Raw genomic sequence first — 27305 nt, forward strand, 5'->3', positions numbered from 1 at the left:
CAACCCCAAGGGCTGTGCAGAGGTTGTCAGAGCTTGATATGGAGATGGAGGTGTGGGGGGAGGTGAAAATCATTCCCAGACATTTAAAAACAATTCCTCCGTTCCTCAAAGTGCATTGCATCACATTCTCAGAATAACCACGATATGTCCGAGTTTGTCCAAGCCCCTTCTGGGCTGGGTGTCACAGGCCCTCCTGGATGTGCTGCATGACACTCAGTGGAAAGTTGTGTTCTTCCTTGCTCGGTGTTTGGAAACGTGTCATGCAAAGATAGCTGGTTCCTCATACCAAATATTTTTACAGGAAACAAAAATCCTATTTTTCCAGCCAGTTTCTGTATTTGCTAAATGAGCTTCCTCTTCCCTCCCAATATATTTAAAAGAAACAACCTTACTCCTTCTATAAAACATATTCCCCAAAATTGTGTTATGCAAATGAAGGGGGAACAGAGTGGATGCTTTTCCTGTTTGCAGGAAATGTTATTGTATTAAAATACTTATTGGATAACTGAAAGCTCTTCTTCTTCTATCACCCTTGGGCCAGGCCTACTCTTTGGTTACTGCTCTGCTGGATTCCTCTGACCCCAGGCTGGAGTGCAGTGGCATCATCATAGCTTACCACAGCCCCAACCTCCTGGACTCAAGGGATCCTCCCTCCTCAGCCTCCTGGTAGCTAGGACTACAGGCGTAAACCACCAAAACTGGCTAACGTTTTCACTGATTTTTTTTGTAGAGACTATGTTGCCCAGGCTGGTCTTGAATTTCTAGGCACAAGCAATCCCTCCATCTCAATCTCCCAACTAGCTGGACTACCAGCAAGAGCCACCACACCCAACTCTGCTCAGTTCTTTTTGTTTGGCAGACAAGGCTTCTTGGGCTAGACAAGGCTTCTTGCAGTCAGAAACACTGACAAACTGTCCCTCTTCACATCAAACCCATCCCTACCACAGGTCTTTGTCCAATCTGGCTTCTCACCTGGAGTGGCCACCACTCAAACAAATCCTACTCTTTTTTCCTAAGGCCTGCCTCTCATCTCACCTTCTCCACTGATGCTTCATAGTGATCTCTCCCCTCTCAAAGCATTCATTTATTCCACAAATATTGAAGTGATTACTAAAGTCTACCAAATGTAAGGCACCAGGCTTGGTGCTCCTATGACTCTATGCCAGTTAGCAATCCAACACAGAAATAAAGCAGACAGGCAAACAAGTCCAATATGTCTATATTTGCTTAGTGCCGGGACCTTAGGGTTTTATTACATATTGACACAGAGAGTTGCATGGATGTTAGTCGGGACTGTTTGACTAGACTGCAAACTTCCTAAGGCCATGTCTCCTGTCTTTTGTATCCTCCACTGTACATACGGGGTTGAAGACACAACAGACATTCATGAAATACTTCTTCACTTTTATTAGGATCAAATAGGAATTGTTCTTTTTCTGATTTCAGAAGTAATTGAGGTTCAGAGAAGAAACTTTTTAGGATATGGAAAATAAAGAAAATATTATTCAGCCTGGGCAACAGAGCAGGGTCCTGTCTCAAAAACACAAAACCAAAACCAAACCAAACCAAACCAAAACCCTGTAATTCCACCCCCGGAGAAAACTGCTGCTAATGTGTTTTATTTATTCTTTCAATCTTTTTTCTATGCATAGACACATATACTTCCGTATGTTTATGTTTTTGTATTGATTGTGCTATCAATCTATTAACATGCTTGTCCTCCTATCCAGTGGTTCTTAACCTTGGCTGAGCAATAGACCCATTTGGGAAGATTTTTAAAAATCTAGCTTACGAGGTACCTCAGATCAATCAATCTCTGGCAGTGGGTCTGCTAAACATCAGATACAGACAAACAACTGCATAGATCTCCAACTAGATTAAAGAACAGGACCCTCCAGAGAGCTTCCAAGAAGACACCAACCTAGGCATGGGTTTATGTTCCTGACAAAGAATAAGGATTGTTATAAAGAATGTTCTATTTTGAATTGTGAAAATAATCATTTAAAGCTGTACAATTTTTTTTGTTTGTTTTGAGACAAAGTCTCACTCTGAAGACAAGGTCACCCAGGCTGAAGTAATATGGCATGGTCTCAGCTCACTGCAACCTCTGCCTCCCGGGTTCAGGGGATTCTCCTGCCTCAGCCTCCTGAGTAGTTGGGACTACAGGTGTGCACCACCATGCCTGGCTAATTTTTGTATTTTTAGTAGAGATGAGGTTTTGCCATGCTGGCCCGGCTGGTCTCGAACTCCTGACCTCAAGTGATCCCCCTGCCTTGGCTTCCCAAAGTGCTAGGATTACATGCGTGAGCCACAGCACCCAGCCTCAAGCTGTATGATTTTATATGATATGCACATCTCATGTGAAATCAGATAGTGGCCTATTAGTAGGAGACTAGGAGACTAGGGATTTTTCTGCTTCTTAGGTAAATTTGGAAATACAGTTGTTGCATCTCCAAATGAAGACAAACCCAGATGCATTGTAGAAATCACTCTGCATTTAGGTAGTTTTAGACACTTGAAACAATTAGTGGCCCTCTTTACTTTGCTAATTATCCTAAAATACTCAATGAAGGCTCCATTCACACTGTCCCACCATCCTCTTGCTTCCCCTGGCAGTGATAGAGGATTTGGTTATTTATAGTAATGGAATAAGTTGATTAGGATACTGAGAACTTACATTCAGAAGACATCTTTCTTTTCTATTCACTTAATTATAGTCTGGCTGGTCAGCCTAGTCTTAAATTGACCATCAATTGGATGACATAAAACTTACATTTTAGATAAGGGTCTTTGTTCTTCTGGAAAACCAGGAGATTTGGTTCATTGCTCTCTTACTGTTAATAGTATTAATATGTTTCGAGGAGATACAGTTTGATAAGAAATAGTCCTATGGTTTAAATTATATTGTTTTTTTTTTTCTCTTCTAAAATTATAGTGAAAGCTTTCATTAGACCTTGATGGCACTATGGTCATTATCTTGTCAAAACTGTGGTGGATTTGAAGAGCTAGTGATGAAGAATGGAGGTTTCCTGTCCTAGAAATAACCAAAGGCCCAGGCTTGGAGGTGGCAGAAAAAGTGACAGTTAAGGTAACAAATGTTTTTTGAGACCTGTACTACCATTTCACACATAGCATCTATCACATTTAATACTCACCTCCAAATCTGAGGACCAAGGTGGTACTCTCTTCATTTTACAGATAAGAAAATAGATTGAGAGAAGCTAAGTCACACACCTAAGTTCACACAGCAGGAAGGCCCAGATGATTTTTCTTAAACTTTATTCAATTCTAACACAACCAGTAAAATGACAGATCAAGAAATGAAAAACAGGTCTGTAATGCTTTAAGCCTACACTCTTTCTAGAACCAGTCAATATTATCTCCAGGGCTGACTCAATTCCTAGAAAGTGAATTGGGTTTCTGAAGAGACTACAAGTAAGGTTTAGGGGAAATAAACATAGTTGATCCATTTGGGTCCTGCACAAAGATGCCCAGCTGAGGAACTGAAGGAACTGAGGAACTGAACATCCAGCTACTGCTCTGCTTTCCAAGAGGCATGCTAGCAGGAGATGCATCTGTCGAGAGGAAGGAATCCTTTCTTTGCAAAAAAGCTCTGTCTGCTTGCCCAAAGGAGTGTTTTCTTCTGATTTTCACATGATCTGGGGGTGCTTTCTTCTAATTTACACGTGATCTAAGACTTCCTCTTGTGGAGGGAGTCTTAGAGCGTAAAGATGGGGATTTGTGGTTGATTTGGAAGCTCTCAGAAAGCTCTGTGTATTGGACAAATAGTAGTGGTCTACATTGGATAGCCTTTTGCAACCACAGGGCATCACATGTGTCATGCTCCTCTTTCACTCTCATTTAGAACTCCCCAAACTACTCATGGTGGGCTATAATCCCCTTTTGTTACACATTAAAAAAAATTAACTAAAAGCTCTGGCCAGGCTGGGAGCAGTGGCTCACACACATCCCAGCACATTGGGAGGGTGAGGAGGGCAGATCGTTTGAGGTCGGGAGTTTGAGACCAGCCTGGCCAACACGGTGAAAGCTGGACTCTACTGAAAATACAGAAGTTAGCTGAGTGTGGTGGTGCATGCCTGTAATCCCAGCCACTTGGGAAGCTGAGGCAGGAGAATCGCTTGAACCTGGGAGATGAAGGTTACAGTGACAAGATCACACTACTTCACTGCAGAGTGGGTGACAGCATTCTGTGTGTATCTAGCTAACCAAACAGCTCAAAGACGCTTGGTTTCCTGCCTGGAATTCCAGCTCTATTTTGACCTCAGCAGAGCTTAGAAATATTTCTGTGCCTCAGTCAAAGTTCACTGGCCATCATCCCCCATAAAGAGAGAACTGTCAGGCCAGTGGATGAAAACATTAATTGCAAAAACCACAATTACTTTTGCACTGACCTAGTAACTTGAGGGTTCAAAACTGCTTACAGGCAGCCTCGGTTAGGGGAGGTTCTTCTTGGATCAACGCCATGGTAGTCAATCCTGTTATCCTGTGGCCAAAACAGTATCTCCCTTTCAGGGAGGGCACTCTGAAGGCCAGGAAAGGGCTGTGTTGGGGGTTGGTGTGGGGAGGCACTGGCAAGCTAGGCTGGGCTGGTTAAGATAATGAAATTCTTTGTGAGGTCAGTCACATCTTTAGGAAATACCATCCTGTAATTTAACAAAATGGGCAAAGAGGTAATTTGCAAATTGGACTCCGCAAATTTCTAGTATCTAATTACTATTTAATCAATAACTTGTTTATTGACATTCGATTTTTTAAAATGCAAGCCATTGTGTGGAAGACTTTGCTTAAAGGAAAAGCATCACAGTATGTTTTGGGCACTTTCTAGAAAAGAAAAAAATATTAAATAAAGATAACATACACCATGTTCAGCAGGAAACCTCTTCCAATCAACAGTGATATGAACAAACAAAACCCCATCAGTGGGCATGGCACACTGCTCCCTGAACACATTCCTGTGTCCATCCTCATGTTGCTATCAGAAATTCCATTTGAGAAGCTCATAAATGTTGATGTAAAATGATGAGTACTGGTTATTCCATTAGTGAGACACAGTAGCTGCTTCTGAATCATTTTCATAATCTTGAATTCTCATGTCTGAATTACCAACTGATCAAACCACCAAACCCTGGCACAAAGTGAGGAAACCAACAAATGCCACTTAGTATCAGAATGCCTACTTTTTGGAAGAAATTTTAAAGCCCAGTGAAAACCCTTGGCCAAGCAGCTGGTAAAGATAAAGTACGAACTAAGGCACAGCTTTTCACAATAACAGTGATGAGAGGCTTTTCCTTCCAGACCCCTGTGCTACTCTGGATGCAAATAGCCCCTGTCTCAATGCCTTTCCATGTAATCTAGTATCTGCTTGAAATTCTCTTTTTTCTGTTCAACGATACCCTATTCCGTCTTTCTGCCTTCACAACCCAGCTTAAAGGCATCTTTTAAGAGCCTTTCCTTCAGGCTCATGGTAAAATTACTCTCTTTTCTCTTGAACTTTTGTAACCTCTGGAACTTATCACTCGTGAATTCCTTTGACCTCTTCTGTTATATTGTGAGGACCTTAATGGTAGAAACTCTGTCTTAAAATCTTTGAATCTCCAGCAGCTGGCTCCACAGAAGGCTCACGATGTTTATAAAATTATAGAGCTAATTCTTCTTTGTCAGAGACACAATCATCATGCTAAAGCAATAGAAATGAAACCTAAATGAAGGGTGAGGAATATATAAGAGGCTAAATATATGCTGGATCAAATAAGGTTTTAGACTCTTCCCTGCCCCCCCAAAAAAAAAAAAAAAAAAAAAAAAAACAAGAAGAACAAAACCTGACCCAAGCTTGTGTGTATAAACATTAGTTACAACTGAAATATACTATTGGGAACTAAAATATTCAGTTTTCTCTTCTCAGCACCAACGTCAGTTTCTTCAATTCACATTTATAAACAGATATGAATTTCAATGAACAGATATTGTTTTATTTCTACATGTTCAGTGAACTAGCAGATTCAAGGTATAAGCTATTTTTCTAAGACAAGGATGATTTATTCATTATAACTGACTTTCTTCTATTTTAGGAATTTATATACTTAGATGTAGAGCGCTTTCATAATGTGGTGTGGTGCTCCCTACATGATGGCTTCCAATTCCCCCACACCCGTAATTAGTCTCCAGGAGCCTGGTGCTGACTCCGTTATTACAAAGGTTCTTAGCCCCAGGGCACTCCTTGGCTCCACTGGTTCTGGAGGGCAGGCTCCAGCCTCCTTTCAAGCACTGCATTCATGCACAGGAAATGCTTTGACTCTTCTGTACATTTCCAGTGTCTCTCTTTACATTCTTCAGCATTGTCACCTTTGCTCAGCAAAAGCCTGAACTTTGCACCCTCACTGGATTGGTGGTAAAGCTCATACTCACACATCCAAATCACAGGGTGGACAGTGCAACAGTGAGCCTCAGCAGGGGAAAAGGGGCTACCAGGGCTGTCAGCTACTGGACTTCGTGAGGACAATGACTTTATGAAAGTTGCCTCCTCCCTGACAGATTCAGTATCTTCTCCAACAAATAAGGGAAGAATTACAGGGATTCTAGTTCCATTACAAAGGCAAAATGCCACCAGCAGTTAGGTGATGTTTATGGTCTAATAAAGTTTACTTTTTCTTCATTCACCCACAAACTAATATTTTTTAGCTTACTATGTGCCAGGTTAATATTTTCAAAGTTTATTTACTACTCAGAATTCAGGATTGCCCATGTTTAAGTGTTTTCCAGTCTGTCTCCTAAAATTCTTTGTAATAATATGTGCAGGTTGTTGCCTAATCCTTTATGTCCGCTCAGTGTATTTTCCCTTTGAAAACTGCTCTTTTGCCAGTTGGAAGAACTGTCAATCAATCATTGGGGGTCATCCAGAGATGACAGCCAAAATATTTGAGAAATAGATAGTCCTCCCTTATCCATAGTTTTGCTTTCCGCAGTTTCAGTTACCTGTGGTCAACTGCAGCTTCAAACTATGAAGTAGAAAATTCCAGAAACAATTCATAAGTTACAGTTCAATAGTAGCCATATGCTATGTCACAATGCTATGTCATAGCTATGTCATTCACCTCACTTCATCTCATGTGGGTATTTTATCACCTCATATTATCACATGTAGAAGGATAAGTACTGTACAATAAGACATTTTGAGATAGACCACGTATGCACAATTATTACAATATATTGCTATAATTATTTTATAGCATTGTTAATCTCTTCCTGTGCCTAGTTTATTAATTTAGCTTTATCACAGTTATGTACATGTAGGAGAAAACAGTGTATACAGGGTTCAATACTATGGTGGTTTCAGGTATCCACTGAGGGTCTTAGAACACATTCCCTGTGGATAAGGGGGGACTACTGTATAGCCTAGACAGCAACTAGTGAGAACAGATAATTGACCAAACCTGGCCTAAACAAACTGGTTAAGTTTACCTACCCCGGCACCATCTCCCTGGAAGGTGGGGACTAGCTGGGAGAAGCGTGTGATCAAACGTAGCCAATCAGGACATCCATAGCCAAAGGTATTGGCTCTGGGATGGACATGTGACTCAAACATCAGATCGATCAGAGCTGAGACGACACATGTCTGGTTGGTGGGAAGAGGCTACCCACAAAAAAAGCCATCACAGAGGAAAGCAGAATAGCCCAATACAGAGAGAATGCATATTGATGTAGTTCCAAGATACAGGGATGTCTGGAGTTTTCAGTTCATGAACCATTCTGGTCTTGCTGGCTTATTGGCAATTACAGCTTAAGAGTCCTGACCAACACACACACACACACACACACACACACACACACACACACACACACGTGCACACACAGAAAACAACACGAGAAAACTTAGAAAACCAAAACTTAGGCACTGAACTGACACAATCTAGGAGATAAGGGCACTGGAGCTGGAGCTGGACTGAGAAACACAATAGCTACCTTCCCCCAGGCATTAACTTCAGAGACAGGAAGACAGAATCTGCCTGGGAGCAGGCACTGGGGACAGCAGCATAGTTGAGGAGACAAGGTACTTCTAAATTTCCCTAGTCCAGAGACCTACAGGCCATTGCAAGAGAAAAACTGGGTAATGTGGGTGCTGATTTTTAAGGCAACCAAGCTACTGCTTTACATTCACGTATTTCTACATTCGCGTAGAGACTGCAATGCCTAGGAAATGAGAACAAAAGTCTAGAAGAGAAGGGACATTGGTGGCACATTGCATCCTGGAAGAAATAGTCCACCCAGTAAAACATGAAGCTCTGTTGGCAGGGTCAAATACAGGGAGACCCTGGGAACAGAGCAAGCACCGTATCTGACAGCTCCATATACACTGTGAGCTCCCAGAGTGTGAGAGAGTCAGGAGGAGGTGTACAAGCTACCACCATAGTAGGACAGAGTCACATTGGAAAGAACTTATTACACAGCCCAGGTAAGGCTGGGCTGAACTTACTCAGCATCTGTGGGCCAGAGACAGCATTTGCCTGGTTCCTAAATGCATGAAAATCAGAGCCGCAGGAAATGAACATACACCATCCAAGGGCAAACACAGTCCCGAAAAAGCTTCTCTATTCGAAGACAGGCACAGAGAACACATTGACATGGGGCCTGAGGATAAAAATGCTACAGAGACTAGAAAAAATGTAGGCGAATACTTTTCAGACCTCGATATGGAAAAAAAACTTTCACACTTTCTACCATTTAAAGAAATAGAAGTTTGATATGTTTAATCAAGTAAAAATTGAATACTTTCTCCATCAAAAAGTGTTCTAAAGCCATTGCGATTATGTAAAAATGTTTGCCTTCACACACAAGCCTAGCAAATAATAGTTGTGTTAGAGCAATTTGGTTATAGAGTTGTGCTCTCTACTTTCCCAAACATTCCTTAAGATTATTTTTAAGTAATGTTTTAAAATATACAGAAAGAAAAAAAAGAAAAAAAATAAAATATACAGAAAGAATCATAAGTAAAAAAGACTAATGATAATAGAAAAAATAATTGCAAGATATGTAATCAAAGATCATCTTTAACATATAAAAGGTATACAAAAGTCACCCAAAAAAGCCACCAAAAATGACTAATATTGAAGAAATGTATATGGGAAATTAAACATAAGAAAATTGTTTATCCTCATTTATAATTAAAGAAGTGCAACATTATACTTAAAGAATACTGAGATTATATTTTTATTATCAAATCAGCAATGATAACACCCATTGCTTATAAAGATCTTAAGTGAAACACTTCATAAAAGCTGATAGTAGGAGTATAAACTTTTTAGAAAGCAATTTGGCATATGTATCAAGTATTTTTAAAATCTCTTACTTTGAATCAGTAATTTTACATCTAAGAATTCAGAGTAAAAAAAGTAGTAGTATTTAGGATACTGAAAACTTAAGTATGTATCTAAGTAAATGTCCCTACGTCTAGGGGATAGTTTCATTGACTGTGGCATGCCAAAGACAAGACTATGCAGCCGGTTAAAACTATAATTTTTGTTTAAGTATTTCAGGGTCAAATCACATAGTGTCTAGAATTTGCTTTAAAATGTTCCAGAAAAAAGGAGGGGGGACAGGGAATTAAAATTGTAAAATGAGGTCAGGCACAGTGACTCACACCTGTAATCCCAGCACCCTGGGAGGCTTAGGCAGGAGGTATTGCTTGAGCTCAGGGGTTTGAGACCAGCCTGGCCAACATGGTAAAACCCCAACTCCACAGAAAATACAAAAAATTAGCTGGTGTGGTGGTGTGTGCCTATGGTCCCAGCTACTCAGGAGGCTGAGGTGGGAGGATGGCTTGAGCCTGGGGAGGCAGAGGTTGCAGTGAGCCAAATACCCACACAGACACACTGCTTTAGTCTCATACTTTCTTGCTTCCAGTAAGTTAAACTCAGCTGAGAGGTCCCCCCGCCCCACTACTTTGTCTAGCAGGAAGTGCTGTGGACATGAGGTGGGCAAAGAACACTTTATGGACAACAGAATTTTGTGATTAGCAGAAAACTGGGTCAGAAAAGAAGAGGCCACCTGTTCTTTTCCTGCACTAGCTCACTGCATTCTCTTAAGTAAACCACTTTATTTTCTAGGGCTGCATTCCTCTCATCTATAAAGTGAAATGCTTGGATTGGACAATCTCTAAGACCCCTAATAATCTTGAAATTCGATGGCTCAGCCGTTATCCATCTCATTCTATACCCACAGCTCCCTGGATGAGACACACAGAAATAGACGGTAGGTGGGACAATATTTAGTTTTCAAAATGTTTTTGGTATAAATGATTTTAGCTTGAAACTAGTTATTAGGTTCTTCCTGCTCTGATGCTTCTCCACCATGTAAACATATAAGCCTGGGATGAATGTAAAGGGAGGTGGATGAACTCATAATCATGTAAACTGTGAACAGGATTAAATGTGAGAGTGAAATGCCCCACATTTGTAATACGTTTGAACCAAGCTGCTGGTAAGCCACAATTTCTGCACTTCATTTTTCTTGACATCAGATTGTAATTGCTGCTCAGAGTTCCAAGAGAGATCTTAGGACAAGTTCTTCCAGGCTCGGGTGTTGTTGCTCTTTGTTCTATCAGAACAACATCCTGGCGATATATTTATTTCTCTCTCTAGAGGAATGTTTAGGGAACAGACACAGTGAGTCCTCTTTGAGGACTGGAAACCACTTGCTACTTCAGTTGTTCTTTTTGCTAGAAACGAGTTAACAGGCTCTGGTGCAGCTGTAAGAAATATACAAGACAAAAGCTGACACCCCAAGCATCTATTCAGTCTTGCAATGAGAAACAAGGACGACCTTATTTCTAAAGGACAACTATGCAATGGCTTAAGTTCTTAAGAAAGGGATGGACCAAGGACACAAATACTATCACAATATATTGAGTGTTCCCTTCAAGAAAGCAGCAGGTGGCTGGGCATGGTGGCTCATGCCTATAATCCCAGCACTTGCAGGGGCTGAGGCAGGCAGATCACCTGAGGTTGGGAGTTCAAGACCAGCTTGGTCAACATGGTGAAACCCCATCTCTACTAAAAATACAAAAATTAGCCAGGCGTGTTGGCATGCACTGTAGTCCCGGCTACTCGGGAGGCTGAGGCAGGAGAATCACTTGAATCTGGGAGGCAGAGGTTGTAGTGAGCCGAGATAGACTCCATCTCAAATAAATAAATAAATAAATAAATATATAAATAAATAAAATAAAAAAAAGAAAGTACCTGGTGACACAAAACCATCAGCTGCAAAATGTTTGCTTTCCATAAAGACCCTGCAAAAGGCCATTCCCTCTTGAATGGAGCAGCTCATCCACAGCACTGCATTTTGATAGTCCTCATAGGAAATTCTCCTCATGCCAGTTGGAAAATAACATTCCCTATGTGACCATTTGGAGAGGAAGTTTCAACCACAGGAGACAGACTAAACAGAATTCCTGAGAGCATTCAAATCATTATGCTAGAAACAAAGACATCAGACCATACTTTGCTAGTGCTCAGCTCCTGTAGGGCAGCAGGGTTATGGGTTTCTGCTAAAGGCTGCCTCACCTGAGGATGAATTCAGGTTCACCCTTCCCTCAAGGAACACTGCAGGCTGCCCAGGAAGTTTCTGCCAGCATCATCTGTTCCAAATATTTCCTCCTCTGGGAGCCTGCCAGGCTGACGCTCTGTCCTCATTTGGGTCCAAGGGGAGCCCATATATTGTTTTCCTGGGGTTACACAACAGCACAGACACACATTACCTCCAAAAGGACCCTGTTATTAAGCACATATGCTCCCTAGGTGCAGAGAGAGGGCCACATATCAACACATGGCATAATTTTGTTTATTTGGTTAGTTAATTGCCTTCTGGACAGCACAGTGGGCCTGGCCTGAGACTAACTGAGCTTTACCTTTTAAGACTGCTGTAAATCCTGTAGGCAGCCATGGAAGCAGGGGCTGAGGCACATGGAGACTTGAAAACGAAGCGAGGTCCAATAGAACATACGAAGGAATCAGATTTGTCTGAGGAGCTTGTTAAAAATAGAATCCTAGGCCCCATTCTCCCTTTAGGAATTACAGTCCCTAGACAGTCATTCTTAATCAGGGGCAATTTTATCCCAAAGAGACATCTGACAATATCTGGAGACTTTTTTATTTGAGATGGAGTTTCCCTCTGTTGCCCGGGCTGGAGTGCAGTGGTGTGTTCTCAGCTCACTGCAACCTTTGCCTCCCAGGTTCAAGCAATTCTCCGGCCTCAGCCTCCTGAGTAGCTGGCACTACAGGCACGTGCCATCACACCTGGCTAAGTTTTGTATTTTTTGGTAGGGATGGGGTTTCACTGTGTTGATCAGACTGGTCTCGAACTTCTGTCTTCGAGTGATCCGCCTGCCTCGGCCTCCCAAAGTGCTGGATTACAGGCATGAAACACTGTACCCAGCCTGGAGACATTTTTGATTGCCACGATTTGGGAGGGTGCTCCTGGCATGTAGTGGGTAGAGGACAGGGATGCTGCTAAACATCCTACAATGCCCAGGACAGCCCCCACAACCAAGAATTATCTGGTCCAAAATGTCAGTAGTGCTAGGGATGACTGCTTGATGTGAGAGAGGGGTGCCAAGCATCTGTGTTGTTGACAAACTCTCCAGGCTATTCCAGTGCACGCTAAGGTTTGAGAACCTCTGCCCATGCCCTGGCAGCCAACTGACACATCAAGGTGCCAGGGCAGTGAGGGTGGGCAGAGGTAGATGGGAGTGGACACACCAAAAGCATGGGCAGTGACAGTCACAGCCTACTTTATGAGTGTATCCAAGTAAGACTTGTGGAAGATTTTCATAATAGGACCTATCAGAAAGGGATGGTTCTCAGGAGAAGCCTAGGGCCCAGTTACCCCACGGAGAAGGGGGAAGGGCAGGCTGAACAAGTGCACCTCAGAAATATCAACTTCACTGCTAATTATTCTACCATTGCCTTCACGGCTTTGTTGGTTTGGCTCTTAAAGGGTCTCTGCGAATCCTCTTCTCAAGGGCATATGTTTCTGGGTAGGGGCCCATCTTCAACCCTGAATGTCATAAGTTGATATGAGGAGAGCAGGAATTAGTGGTGGGGTGCAGTGGCTCACACCTATAATCCCCACACTTTGGGAGGCTGAGGCAGGAGGATCTCTTGAGCCTAGGAGATCTAGAGTAGCCTGGGCAACATAGCAAGACCTTGTCTCTAAAAAGAAAAAATAACAAAAGATTAGCCAAGCATTGAGGGCATGCTTGTAGTCCCAGCTATTCAGAAGGCTGAGGTGGGAGGATCACTTAAACCCAGGAGTTTGAGTTTGCAAAGAGCTATGGTCACACTACTGTACTCTAGTCTGGGTAACAGAGCAACACCCTGTCTCTAAAAAAAATCTTAATTCTAGGCCCTGTATTTTGGTCACTTGGTGTAAAACAACCTATTTGTCTGTGGGGGAGGATGTAAATATTTTCACAAGAAATATCTCAACTGTCTTCTGTACTCAAGAGAGTACCAAATCAAGAGTCAGTGATTTGTGCTCTTTCTCATTTCTATTCAGCCATATACATTATCCAGGCTGCTATGTCTGGGGACCTTGGCATCCTTGCCCATAGTAATGGTTGACCTGTCTTAACAGCCGTGTTGTAAAAATCATTGAGTGAGGACTTGTAAAACAATTACAACAGAAAGAAATGACTGCTTGTGGGTACAAAGAAACCAGTAGTGTTAACCTGTTAAGAAGAAAATGTTTTTCTATTAAGTCATGAAGCTGATGGGAGATGTTTGTCATTTTGCAGGGAATATTTATGAATCCTCCTTGCTATAAGGAAAGAGAGGAGAAATAGCACCAATGTTTTCTCTCTGCATCATAATTTAAAGGTTTAGACTTTTTTAAGGAACACAAAGGATGTAATCAAAGTCGTATGAGACTCACCAACATTGCTGTTTCCATTACAAACTAAGTCTGTTAAATTAGGTTACATAGACCCCATAAACCATGGAGACCAGGCTTTGTTGTTTTGGATGCTTAAGCCATGACTCTTTTAGTCCTTTTTGCAAATGTTACCATAGTCATTATCTTTCTCCTTGAAATGTTATTATTTCCATAACACAAAACGTACATTTTGATGTTGTCACAAATGAAATCTCTCCCCTTCATCAAGAATAGCAAACTTTATTTCACTCTGCTTACCTGCAAGGGTACATGAGAAATCAATCTAACAAAACAAATTGGCTCATTATGTTGTAATGAAGTTGAACGTAAATTATTTTTTATGGCTAGATTTTATCATTCTATTCTGTTAGTGAATACTTTAAAACTCTGCATTAATGTTCTCAGAGGTAAATGTTACTATCAATTATAAAAATCATTGCAATTCATTGATACAGATGGGAATAAGATGTGGAAGGATGAGGGCCAGGGAAATGAGTTGGGTTTCTTGGCTCTGTAGCCAGTGACTTACATATGCCATGTACTTCCTAGTCAATTCCCTGCCTTTATGCCATCTCTCTTTCACGTCCTCATTCATAGTAATTCAATAGATGAATTACTTCTCGTTCATCTATTGGCACAGTTCATGAGCATATCGGGCTGGGACTAACTGCATGTCTACATTTGATATGACCCCTGATAACTGTTGACAAAAGCACCATCACCCCCATTTTACCAATGAGGAAGCTCAAATACCAAAGGATTGGACTTAGTCAAAGTCAGTACTTCCAAGAGGTACTCAGGGACCACACCGATAGAAGCCTTGTGGGTTAATTACTTGATCCTGCCCCCAAGTCTTCCTACCTGTTTTTAATAAGCATTTTACTGTACCCTGTAGCTGCTTTGCCATTGTTTTGTTCATTATTCCATGTAACAAGGTTGCCTGGTTTTCCTTACATAACCAGGAAGAACTGGGTAGACACTAAAACCATTTCGACATAAACACAATGCTCTCCATCTGTGAATACACTTCCCATATTCTCAGGTTAGTCGCTTAGTGGAAATCCCATGGGAAATGCCTTACAATTTCTTCCAGTGCCCAAAGCCCCCTACCTCGCAGTGCGAATGAACAGATTCCCACTCCACATCTTCTTCAAGAGGGGACTCTTACACAAAGGCCACACACAGTCAAAGTTGTTCCCTAAGGAACTCTTACAAAAGCGGTCCCAGTAAAATATCTAGAAATGTATCTAGGAATGGTGCCTAGATCACCAGCAACTCCTGACCTAAAGAAGTTTCCTCTTCCTCCCCGACCTTTGTCCTAGAACACAGTGCGTTCTACAAAAGCACATTACAAAAAAATGATTTTGGCAGTCCTGATTTACCAGCTCTGGACCAGAGCTCAGGGCCTCTGTGTCCCTGGTTTGGTGTTTCCATTTCCATATTGCTCCTTCATAAAGAGTTTTGCAAATACTATGTGACACAGCTTCCTTAAATGAATGCTTTAAATGCCTCTAAAGAGACTTTGATTACACTAAGAAGCAGAAAATGTTCTTGACAAACCACTGCTTTGTTTTTCTATAATTAGTTGGGTTCTCTTCCTCTTCTCAATTCTACACCTAATGATGCATCTTGTGTTGTTATTTAAATAACACAAAAGACATGGTAGATTGCATTTACTACACTATGATATAAATATTTTAGTATAGATGTAAAATTTCTGCTCCAACCCCAGGATCTTTATTTTCTGTTTTTAGCAAAATCCAAATATCTCTGACTTGGTGTTAACAGTGATGATTTCTAATTACTTAGGAAAATCTACCTTTTTGTTTACCGCTTTTTTATAACCTGAGCCACTAGGCATGCCATTAGGTGAGAAGACTCACCTCTAGGTTTGTTTTCTTTGCATTTTAGAGTCGCAGTGGGGACGGTATGAGTACTGATTTTCCTGTCAAAGTTAATTTGCCATAAGACATATAATAAAAGTGCATGTACTAATAAATAAAAAAGGCAGCTAACTTGCACAAACATCTGACGCTTCTCATGGAGTCAAACACCAAACAAGTTATAAACGAAGTAAAAGCATTCCTGTAAATGCTTTCAAATGGTAACCAACACCCTTGAAGTCCTATGTGTACAATAGCCTTGGGTCCACCCTTTCTTAATGGACAATGTTTTGTCTGAGGGTCAAGTTCTAGTCTTCCCTCTGTCTAATCTAGTTCATGGGTGGAGAAGGGAGGAAGGCTCTTGGGTTTCTTCTACCAACAGGTGGCCAGATGCAGGTTCTCTGGAAAACATTGATTAACTTTATTCCTTTTATAGCAATCACAATGAGTAGTTTCAAAGGATCAGAAAGTGGACATTTTTTATGTTCCTTTAGTATTTTCTCACTCTCTCCATCTCTCCGTTTACTTTAGTGTGACTTTGCATCAAACACGGGGCTCTCCTGCCAGGCTTGTGACTCAGTACTGCCAGGAGCCCCACGCAGGTGGATGGCCCTGGGCACCTTCTTTGTACCACTTCCCCATCTGTCATTAGGCCGTGCCCCGAGTTCCACAGGAGCCTACCCAAACCACGCCCTGTAACACAGTCAAGGAAGAGAATGTCTTTGTCACTGACAACAAAAGAACAGCTTTCAGTGAGCAGCACTCCTTCCTCATGAAACACACTCTGGTCCAGCCAGTTTGCTTCCTTTCAGGAGATGGTGTGGGGAGGTCAGTGACCTGAGTGAGTTGCATCTGTACCTCTCTGAGGACAGAATATCCTAAGGCTGGGGGAGAGAGCCTTGGCTACTGTCAATAATTGCTTCTCTAATTATTCTGTCTCATTCTGAATACCAAAGATAACATAAAGTATGTGATAAAATTTACATAGCAATTGGTTTCAACCAACCATTGGCTAGATACGTTTCATTAAAACAAAACAAAACAAAACAAAACAAAAAAATCACAAACTCACTCCCAAGCACAGAATCCAGAGGAAAAGAGCACATGAAACACACATGGCTTGAAGGATGGGCATGTGGATTGCTCCTGTGGATGGGACACCATGGCATCCAGGTTTTATCTGCACCCCTTTCCACTAGACTGCCTACAGAACAGTTGGGCAAGACCCTCTTCTTTCAGGCTAACAGCCAGGATCAGCAGCCATAGAAAAACACCTTCTGGCAGCAGAGTCTTCTGCTACCTAGAACAGCTTTCCCTGTGAAGTTCTGCTGCATTTGGGGCTCCCGCTAACTCCAAGGAAAATTAGTGGAGGAGGCAAGCATATAACATGAGGGGTGGCATGAGACTAGGACCCCTGCTTTTTCGAATGCATGAGGGTTCATCATTGAAAAACCACTCCGTTGCACTTTAGGTACAATTAATCTGAATAAGCCCTACAATAGGAAAAGTCAGAGTCAGTCCACTTGCTGTTAGATTGCTTAAACCTAGTATCATGGCATGCATCTGGTTAAAAGCTCTTCCCCATGTAGCCTGAGTCTCACTTGATTCATCTATTATTCAAAAGCTGTGATTGAAAGAGCCTTCAAACTCACAGGTGTTCAGGTCACTGGGGATGCTGCACAAATATTCGAAATGCAGCAGCCATTAGTGTCCAGTCTCATTATTTTCATGGCCAGGAAAGGCTAAACATGAACATGCTGCAACAAGAACCCTTTTGGGGAGAAAAAAAATAAAAGGTAACTGAAGACCCTCAATAGGGACAACATGTTCTGTAACTTCTGGAAGTAATCAGAGGGAACAAGCCAAATGGCCGATTAACAGTCATGCACAGACAGTCTTCTGTGGCCAAGTGCAGGAGATGTGACGGGTTGAAGGGGATCCAGAAAGAAGACTAAATCAACTTGGTCCCACTGAAAGTGAAGTTAGTTCCAAGGGCTGAATGTGTTTTAAAGGTTTTTGTTTTTTCCTTTAGGTTAAATTTCCTGGATAAAATCAGATCAGCCGTGTAATCACCCTGCTACAATAAAAGGAGCTCAGTGTGCTTTATGGCAACCACACCAGTCAAGGGCTCTGTCTGGCACCAAGGGGGCCATAAGGGCCTCCTGCCAAGTGGAGCTGAGGGATGCTCGAGGCCAGGGTCTGGACCTTCTCACTCTAAAAAGAATAGTGAAGTATACAGATATTTACCTACTGAGTTATGTTTGGGCTGATAAAAATGCTCAGATGTCCTTTAGTTTCTCTTTTTTATATTAGTTTAATTTTTGAGACGGGGTCTCACTCTGTCGCCCAGCTAGGAATGCAGTGGTGCAATCTCTGCTCACTGCAGCCTCAACCTCCTGGGGCTCAAGCAATCCTCCCACCTCAGCCTTCCCAGTAGCTGGGACTACAGGCATGTGCCACCATGCCCAGCTAATTTTTTTAGTTTCTCCTTTAAATGACTGTTTGTGTAAGAATTGTAGGACTTTGAAAGGATTCGAGCTTTGCAATTTCTCTAGTACAACGTGAGCACATGATTCATATGAATATTCACTTGCAGAAACTGTTTTTGTTCTAACTTGTTTAATGCCTGCTCTGATCTTAAAGTGATCTCCTTAACATGTATGTATACACAAGTCTCTAAATACCAGGACGCCTGTTACCCAAAACCCACACTATCAAAGATATTGCTTGCTTCATATTTTCAAAGTCAGCTTTTGGAGGACAGGGACAATGGTTTCTTGTAATCTGCTGAGGGAGTCAACCCCAGTGAGGCTCTTCCTTCTCTGTAACCAGCTGCAATTAGGATTTCTACTGTCCTTGCATGGGGCATCCATGGCAAAGGTTGACTTGGCCATGTGGTTAGAACTGGAAATTCAGTATTTTCAGTTGCTCCAGTTGTTTTTGCTCGGGCTACTAATCAATACCAAATCTAGTGCTATCTGAATAGAATAAAATGGCATGGCAACTACCCCATTCTTGCTAACAACTCCAAATGACAACATGGTGGCTCACGCCTGTAATCCCAGCACTTTGAGAGTCTGAGGCTGGCAGATGGCTTGAGCTCAGGAGTTTGAGACCAGCCTAGGCAACATGGCAAAACCCTGTCTCTACAAAAAATACAAAAATTAGCCAGGCACGGGGGCGTGCACCTGTAGTCCCAGCTACTCAAGAGGCTTAGGAGAGAGGATGGCTTGAGCCCGAGTGGTGGAGGCTGCAGTGAGTCGTGACTCTGCCACTGCACTCCAGCCTGAGTGAGAGTGAGACCCTGTCCCCGCCTCCCCAGAAAAGACAGTGAGGCTTTACTTGAGTGTGCTCCAACTCAACCTCAAAGCCAAGTGCCATGCCACCTTGTAAAAAAGCTTGTTAAAAATAGTGTTATTAGCCTGGCTGACATGGTGAAACCCCGTCTCTACTAAAAATACAAAAAATTAGCTGGGCATGGTGGTGGGTGCCTGTAATCCCAGCTACTCGGGAGGCTGAGACAGAAGAATTGCTTGAACCCAGGACAGGGAGGTTGCACCGAGCCAAGATTGCACCACCGCATTCCAGCCTGGGCAACAAGCAAAGCTCTGTCTAAAAAACAAACAAACAAACAAACAAACAAACAAAACGCTGATATTATTGTAAACAGCTACAGACTCTGTAGACATTGACACAGTGCTGATTTACGTATCCTCACTTATTGGGGTCAAACATTTGTCTTTAGTAAAATAAGGGCACTGGATTTGATTCTAAAAATAAATGGCAGGAGAGCTGGGAATGGTGGCTGACGCCTGTAATCCCAGCACTTTGGGAGGCTGAGACGGGCGGATCACTTGAGGTCAGGAGCTCAAGACTAGCCTGGCCAACATGGTGAAACCCTGTCTCTTCTAAAAATACAAAAATTAGTCGGGTATGGTGGTGCTTGCCTGTAATCCCAGCTACCTGGGAGGCTGAGGCAGAAGAATCCCTTGAACCTGGGCGGCGGAGGTTGCAGTGAGCTGAGACCACGCCACTGCACTCCAGCCTGGGTGACAGAGTGAGACTCTAACTCAAAAAAAAAAAAAAAAGAAAGAAAGAAATGGCAGGAATGCGTTCTGTGATTTCAAGATTCTCTAGTGAGTGGGTGGAGGTAACAACCAAGTTAGGATACCATCAGCAACTGAATCAACTTCGGCAAATGGCTCTCTAAAACTACACTAACTTGGCAAGGTCATGTCCAAAAAAAGAGGTTGGGCTGAAAAAAATTATTTCTCTAAGGAAAAGTGTGAACAATTAGTGCCAAACTATTCACATAGTGGAAAGTTCCATGCTTTTGGAAGATGACACACTTGGTAGTTTCTAAGAAGCTGATCTAATCAGCACATTTCACATATTTTTTTTTTCTAAAAGAGACTTAGAGTTCATGATTCTTTTAGTGTAGATTCTAACCATTTATACAAATGGAAAGAGCAGGGATCTATTCAGTTGTGTGTCAAATTCTTAGGATCACTGAATAGTTCTGACTTGAGACAAGAACAATATAAGGCCAAGAAAACGGACTGTTTCAATTAAGCTCAGCAGAAAAAAATACACATGAGCCAAAACAGAACGACTTAATACTTAGCAATCACTTAAAAATCTGTAAGCTCAGTCTGAGTCATAAAAAAAAAGTAGGCCAAGAAGCTTGAAGGAATACAGATTTAAAAGTAGAAGAGGCAAACACTAAAATAAAAATGTTTAAACCTTGCAGTGCTAAACTACTTTCAGATAGCTTCATAATAAGTGAAATTTGGAGAATTATATAAACCCCACACAGATAAGCTTGGACAAAAAATAGGTGAAGGAATATTTGGCAAACATGAGCATGCATAAATCAGCTGCTTCAGATGACACATGGCCCTGGGGAAGAGAATTTGACTAATATGCTTACTGAACAATGGTGCAGTAAAAATGAATAATTATTTCTGAAAAATTACCTTGCACGCAGGGGGATGGCAGAAGACTGGAACAAGGCCAACAACATGTGATAGTGATGCAGAGAGAAAACAGAAGGAAAGGGTAGTGAAAAATTAGTGTATGAGATATGCAATTGTCAGCTTGAAGAATTGGGAATAACTATTAGGAAAGTAAAATTGAGCTTCCAGAAAACCAGGGATAAAGAAACAAAGGACAGTTTGCATTTAAATGATCACAGACAAGTTCATGAGATTATCTTAAAGATTGTAATACTGTTGTTGTAATTAAGAATACAAAGGCATGGGGTAGGGGGTGGATTGAGCTGAATGCACAGTGTCTTGGGATTTTATGTTCACTGTTAGTCCAAAGAAAGCTGAAAATGATCAGAAATCACAAACTAAAGGGGCATTAAGCCCAGCCACGGGAAGGTGTTTCAAAGAGTGTCCTAACAATCCGCCATCACATTGATCTGAATCAATACTCTGACAGATGACCTAGGAGCAAGTGTCACAAAATTTATGGATGACACTGAGGTGGGGAATGCCATAGAGGACAGAGGCAAGAGGAGGGAAAAAATAGGTTAGACATGGGTACATCTGCAATTAGAGAAAATCCATGACAAAGACATGAACAGGCTGGAGTAATTTAGAAGGCAACACAATTTCGGAATGAGAAAATTCAACATGAATTTACACTGAGTAAGAATAGGGGTCAAGGTGGAGAAGGCCATTGGCATTTGCAATTGCATTTAAATCTATATTCGGCACACGTGGCCCAGAGTGATGCTTAACCAGGTAAGAACCCTCCTCTCCCATCAGAAATAAATCAGGGGGAAAGCAAGTGGAAGTAGAGGGAACTGATGGTCATGAGCCCACCCAGGTGCCAGCTCCTCTTACGTGGTTCTCACTTGCTACTCAGGAATCCTGTGCTGTAGGAATCATTAGCACTTCATAGTTGTGGATTTGGAGTCAGATTGTCCTGTCTGCTACTTTTTTTTTTTTAAATAGAGATGAGGATCTCACTATGTTGCCCAGGCTTGTCTCAAACTCCTGAGCTCAAGCAATTCTCCTGCCTCAGCCTCCTGAAGTGTTATAATTACAGAAATGAGCCACCACACCTGTCCTGTCTGCTACTGTTATTGAAGGTCAGTTGCCCTCATGGCTCCCTCCCTCACTTATTTCTGGGTTCTGCTGCTTTCCTGGCAAGGCCTGCTTGTGTAGAACAGCATCTCCTTACCTGCTTTATTTATTTCATGCCACTTATTTCCATTTGATGTACTACACGTGTGCTTATTTACTGCTCTCTCACTGGAATATAAGTTTACTGCAGAATCCCCACAGCCTAGAACATGCCTGATATGTCATAGGCATTTGATAAGTATTTGTTATTAAATTATACTCTTCCCAGGAATGAATGTTTTCTTTTTGCTATCTAAGTGTAAACTTTCATTCATCTACCAGGAGGCTACCTAGCTTGGAAAAGAAGAAAAAAAAAATCACACTTACATAAAGAAAACGCTGAACAAAGAACTTCCAAGAAGTAAGAAATATCTTGCTCAATTTTTTTTTAGAACATTAATTTACTTCCACTGGACAAGGCAAATCTGTTTCTGTAAACCACTATTTTTATTAATAGAAATTCCCTGCCTTTGCTAAATGGTAAACAAATGTCAAGAATTTGAAGGAGAATCACATCACTGGGCTCCTTCGAGATCCATATGCCTCAATTCAACCCTGTCAACCATGCCAAGAAAGAGGAGAGCAGCTTATGTCCAAAGAAACTGGGAAAGAAAAAACAAATCTCCCTGATGCTTTCTTTAGATGACACTAAGCAACTGAATGGAGGATTAAAAAACAAAAACAAACAAAAAACCAAAACAATAAAAAAACCACCAAAGTAAACAAACAGAAAAAACCAAACACACATTGACTTCATCTCTGGGTCTTTTGTAACTGAAGAAACAACACCTGAGTTACATGGAATGCTTTATCTCAGTCTTCTTCACCTTCGCTGTCCTATTTTTGAACCCTAGACACCACACCTGCCTAGCTGTCAGTGGGCTTTTAAATTCTCTGAAATAGACTGTATAGGTGTTTGAGAGCAGTACATGGAAATTAGTAAGCACATGAGAGGTGCTGATTTCTCTCTCTCTCTCTCTTTTTTTTTTTTTTTTTGAGACAGTCTCACTCTGTTGCCCAGGCTGGAGTGCAGTGGTGCCATCTCGGCTCACTGCAGCCTCTGCCTTCTGGGTGAAGCGATTTTCGTGCCTCACCCTCCTGAGTAGCTGGGACTACAGGCGCATGCCACCATGCCTGGCTAATTTTCTGTGTTTTTAGTACAGACAGGGTTTCACTGTGTTGGCCAGGCTAGTCTCAAACTACTGAACTCAGGTGATCCAGCCCCTCAGCCTCCCAAAGTGCTGGGATTACAGACGTGAGCCACCATGCCCCGCCCGAGAGGTGGTGATTTCTTTTGTGATGTTAAAGGAATTAGTTTCCTGATGAGGTTGAGCTGCTATCTGGGTAGAACCCAAGGAGGCCAAAAGGTGGGTACTTCAGAGAAGACCCTGGAGTGATAAGACACCAGCACTGCTGCCCAGTACCATGCGAGTATCTTTTCTAAAGAGAAAAGTGTGCAGGGAGCGAAGAAAGGAAGCTGGCTTGTACAGTAGCAGAGATGGACACGTAAGTAGCTGACACTGATCGATAATGCCCATGTGCCAGGCACTGTACTGGGGCTGCGTGTGCATGATATAGTCTGTTAGTCCTCACAGTAGCTCCGTGAGGTTGATGCAATGACATCATAACACAGAGAAGTTAAGGCAATTGCCCAAAGACACACAGCCAGCAATTGGCAGGGCCAGGCTCTAACTCTGGAGTCCCGCTTGTGATCATAATGCACTTGACCAGCACATCCCCGATGACACCTCAGACCTATGTAGGGCTTGCATCGCAGGAAGGTGGAGGGAGTGGTACCCAGATGCTTTTTTCTATTAAAAACTGCACCAGCATCTAAGAGGGAAGGATTATTCCAGATGAGTTTGCAATAAGATCACTTTGATTCTTTGTAATCTTTCATCAATTAGTTCATGCAGCCAAAAATATTTCTGACTAATCACTTTAAAGAATGACTTTGAGAACTCCTGTAGTCTGCTCTCTTATGCCTACTTCAGTGGAAAAATAATTGTACAAACTAGGAACTGCCATCTTCAGCATAATTTTAACTGGCCAGAGAAACTACCCAAACATTACCCAGAAAAGTTTAATCTATAAAGCAATTACTTTTCTGTTTCAGAATCCATCTCAGCCCCCCCCCCCAACTTGGCCCTAGTGAATTATAAAGGTGTGAAACAACCGAACACATCCAAGCAAATCTATCTCCATGACAACACAGTAGCGATGCAGTCCTGGAATCAGGATGCCTGCATTCCAGGCTGGCTGGATTACCCAGGGAAGTTTCCTCAGCCTCAATAAATCAGAGTTTTCTCATCAATGAGATGGGGAGCCACTGCATTTGCTGCAAGGTTCCTAGGAGATCATTTATTTCTCATCACCATTAATTTCTCATCTCTGATGTTTATAGTGCACTTAAAATGTTCCAGGCATTTAATGCTTCCTGTGTATTGCATTTAATTCTTACTCCCATGAGGTAGGTGCCATCATTAAAACCTGATTTAAGGATGAGAGGCTTGAAGCTTAGCTGAGGTTACATAGCTAGTCAGTGATGAGCCAGGATTTGTACTCAGATTTGAATGACTTCAGAGGCCACATTTTTTTTTTTTTTTTTGAGACAGGGTCTTACTCTGTCGCCCAGGCTGGAGTACAATGGTGCTATCTCGGCTCACTACAACCTCTGCCTCGCAGGTTCAAGCAATTCTCCCGCCTCAACGTCCTGAGTAGCTGGTAGTACAGTGCACCTCACCATGCCCAGATAATTTTTGTATTTTTAGTAGAGACAGGGTTTCACCATGTTGGCCAGGCTGGTCTCAAACTCCTGGCCTCAAGTGATCCACTCACCTCAGCCTCCCAAAGTGCTGAGATTATAGGCATGAGCCACCACACTGGGCCAGAGGCCACATTTTTAATCAGTACAAGCTAAAGCTTGTTAATGTTCCATGACTGAACTCTGCCCTGCCTCTCTGCTGCCATCCTTTGTATATGAAACTCTTAGAATTAGATAAAAAGCCTTGGAATAGCATATTCAAACATAAAGCCTTACTGCTGTCAAATGGACCCAGGCTGCACGTGTTCAAAGTTGGTCAAGGAAATCCCATGTTGCCATTCCGAGCGGGCCCAGGTGGTCAGACTCCATCGGACGATGCTCCATTTATGATGGGTGCTGTGCAGGGTCACTTGCCACACTGTGTCACCTCTGTGTCATTGCTTTGCCTAGAGCTGGTAGTTTACAATTTTAACCACTAGCTCCAATTTTATTGCTTCCTCTGGACACATTTCATAAAATGATGAATGCTTTACTCTTGTTTCCAAAAAAAATGTCATAACTTGTTCAAGGTCACATAGCTTGTTACTGGCAGGGCTGAGTCATTTGGGTAAATTATTAGGCCTTAGTTTCTTCATCTATAAAATAGGGGGATTAGACTAAATCATCTCCAAGCTCTCCTTCAGCTCTCAAAAATTTATGGTTCTGGGCCACAGACACCACCAGCCAAGCAACAAGCTGGATTCAGTCTTCCTCTTCAAATGGGGGAAGGAGGAACATAGGAAAGAGGAGCTGCAGCGTGAGGGCAGCAAGGAGCTAAATAGCTGAGGAATGACTGCTGGGGAGGGAGTCGGGGGCAGAGTCAAGAGACTGGCAGATATGGTCAAGACCGAGCCACTTGTGGAGGCAGAGATGTGTGGGAGGCGAGGCCTCAGCCGCTGACAAGTAGCTCAGGCCTCTCTCCATGGACTTTCTCCTAAGCTGGTTACCCCTTTCTCAGCTCAAGTCAGCTGTTTCCCCGCCTCTTCAGTGAGAGGGAGGAAGAGACTGTATGGTTACAGCAACTCCAGTTTCTTGATCTCAGTCCACCTGTGCTCACTGTGGATACAGTTAGTTGTTACCAAATTATATCAAATCGAAGACTATGTCTATTGGAAGGTGCACCATTATTTTTACAGATAACCAAGGAAGATAGACACTGCCAATTATCTTTGCATGGTGTTGTCAATTCTAAGATGGAATCTGCTTTCAGGAGACATTAAGAAGTATGTCTTAGAATCGATGAAATATATTCTAACTCCCTCCATTACTCATGATAAAATCCACAAGTTAAGGGTTTCCTATGTAGCAGGCACTATATTAAATGCTTTACATAATATCACAATAGCCTGTGAGGTAAGTGTTATTCCCATTTATTGGTGAGAAAAGCTTAGAGAAGCTAAGTAACCTGCCCAAGGTTACCCAGATAGCAGAGACTATATAGGAACTGGGGTCAGTCTGACTCCAGAGCATGTGCCTTGAATCACTAGGTCATCTCACCTTCAGCAGAGAGCTACTGGATTACAGTCCTTGGGATGACAAGTGGACTTGTTTCTGGGGTCCCTGGCTTCTCCCTCCCCTACTGTTCTGGGTAGAGCTGCTAACGAAGGAAGAAAGTGGGTAAGGGCTCACAGGTACATTCTTGGCTCATGGGGCAACCAGGAAGACAGCTCCAGCTCTGGGTATGCAAGAGTTAAACATGGGAGTAATGGGCTTAGAAGGGCACCAGAATTCCCAGAGCTGGCTCTACAGGAAAATATGAGAGAATAAGAAGAACGAGTCAGAAAGAAAGGAAGGTGAATTTGGTACCTCAGAGCTCCCATGAGAGGGATGATGACTGTAAGGCTGATGAATATGGCTCGAGGGTCCTGGCATGCATGTGCCTTTCCAAGAACCTGACGGGGACCTACCAGTTGTGAATTCACAATTTTACCTTCCTTTTTAAAAAGAGGACTCAAATTCTGAACATTGCAAGTTTCACAAACCTGGATCCTCCAGTTCCAATGTTGGTGTTAATGAAAGCAGGTGTGGTTGGGGGTGGTGGGCCTCAGAGAAAGCTGGAAGGGAGTGGGGCCACATGAGCACACAGAAGGAGTGATGGTTAAACAAACAAAAAAAAAGTCAGGGGAAATATGACTATGAGAAAAGGATGTCTGCTTCCTTGGCCTGCCAAGTTTTATTTGGCCTGCAGAAGTAGACCATTTCCTGCCCTATTCCTTCCAAGACCAACCCCACAGACTGGCAGTGAGCAATTTTCCTCCATTTACTTTGAAGAAGTTGTTTTAGCAATGAGCCCTGAAAGTGGGCAGATTGTCATAGAACCCTTAGGTATATTTTTTTATTCTTTAACAATGATTTTGTGCCTGTTTTATCATGGATATATTAATGTAGTGGCATATGTGTATAAATTTTATATAGACAACTACACATATGACAGGCAATGGAGAAATTTATTGATTGATATAGATCTGTGATCAAGAAGTTGCAAGATTATTGCCTATGGAGATATTTCTCCAGTTTCTTAAAGTTCTCCCATTAGAACAC

General features: G+C 42.2%; 1 protein-coding gene and 1 long non-coding RNA gene across 6 annotated transcripts in view; one reads left to right on the top strand and one right to left on the bottom strand.

Annotated features, from left to right (window-relative positions):
• The window catches only part of LOC116467527 (uncharacterized), a 43903-nt gene extending 19807 nt beyond the window's left edge, over positions 1-24096 (top strand). Inside the window, exons 5-8 of one of the 3 annotated variants that reach the window (XR_009211896.1) lie at positions 2936-3088; positions 21791-21927; positions 22244-22322; positions 24078-24096. This is a non-coding gene — a long non-coding RNA (uncharacterized LOC116467527). Of the gene's footprint in view, positions 1-2935; positions 3089-21790; positions 22786-24077 lie in introns of those variants that run through there. The other 2 variants (XR_009211891.1, XR_009211897.1) reach the window with 2 other exon arrangements.
• LNX1 (ligand of numb-protein X 1) overlaps positions 1-27305 on the bottom strand; it is a 113837-nt gene that overhangs the window by 76557 nt on the left and 9975 nt on the right. Inside the window, exon 1 of one of the 3 annotated variants that reach the window (XM_032151075.2) lies at positions 17480-17576. The exons of the other annotated variants lie outside the window; for them this stretch is intronic. The gene's annotated coding sequence lies outside the window, so the exon portion shown is untranslated. Of the gene's footprint in view, positions 1-17479; positions 17577-27305 lie in introns of those variants that run through there. 3 annotated transcript variants of the gene reach the window in all.

Source organism: Hylobates moloch, unplaced genomic scaffold (genome assembly GCF_009828535.3).
Source record: "Hylobates moloch isolate HMO894 unplaced genomic scaffold, HMol_V3 SCAFFOLD_2, whole genome shotgun sequence".
NCBI classification, from domain to species: domain Eukaryota; kingdom Metazoa; phylum Chordata; class Mammalia; order Primates; family Hylobatidae; genus Hylobates; species Hylobates moloch.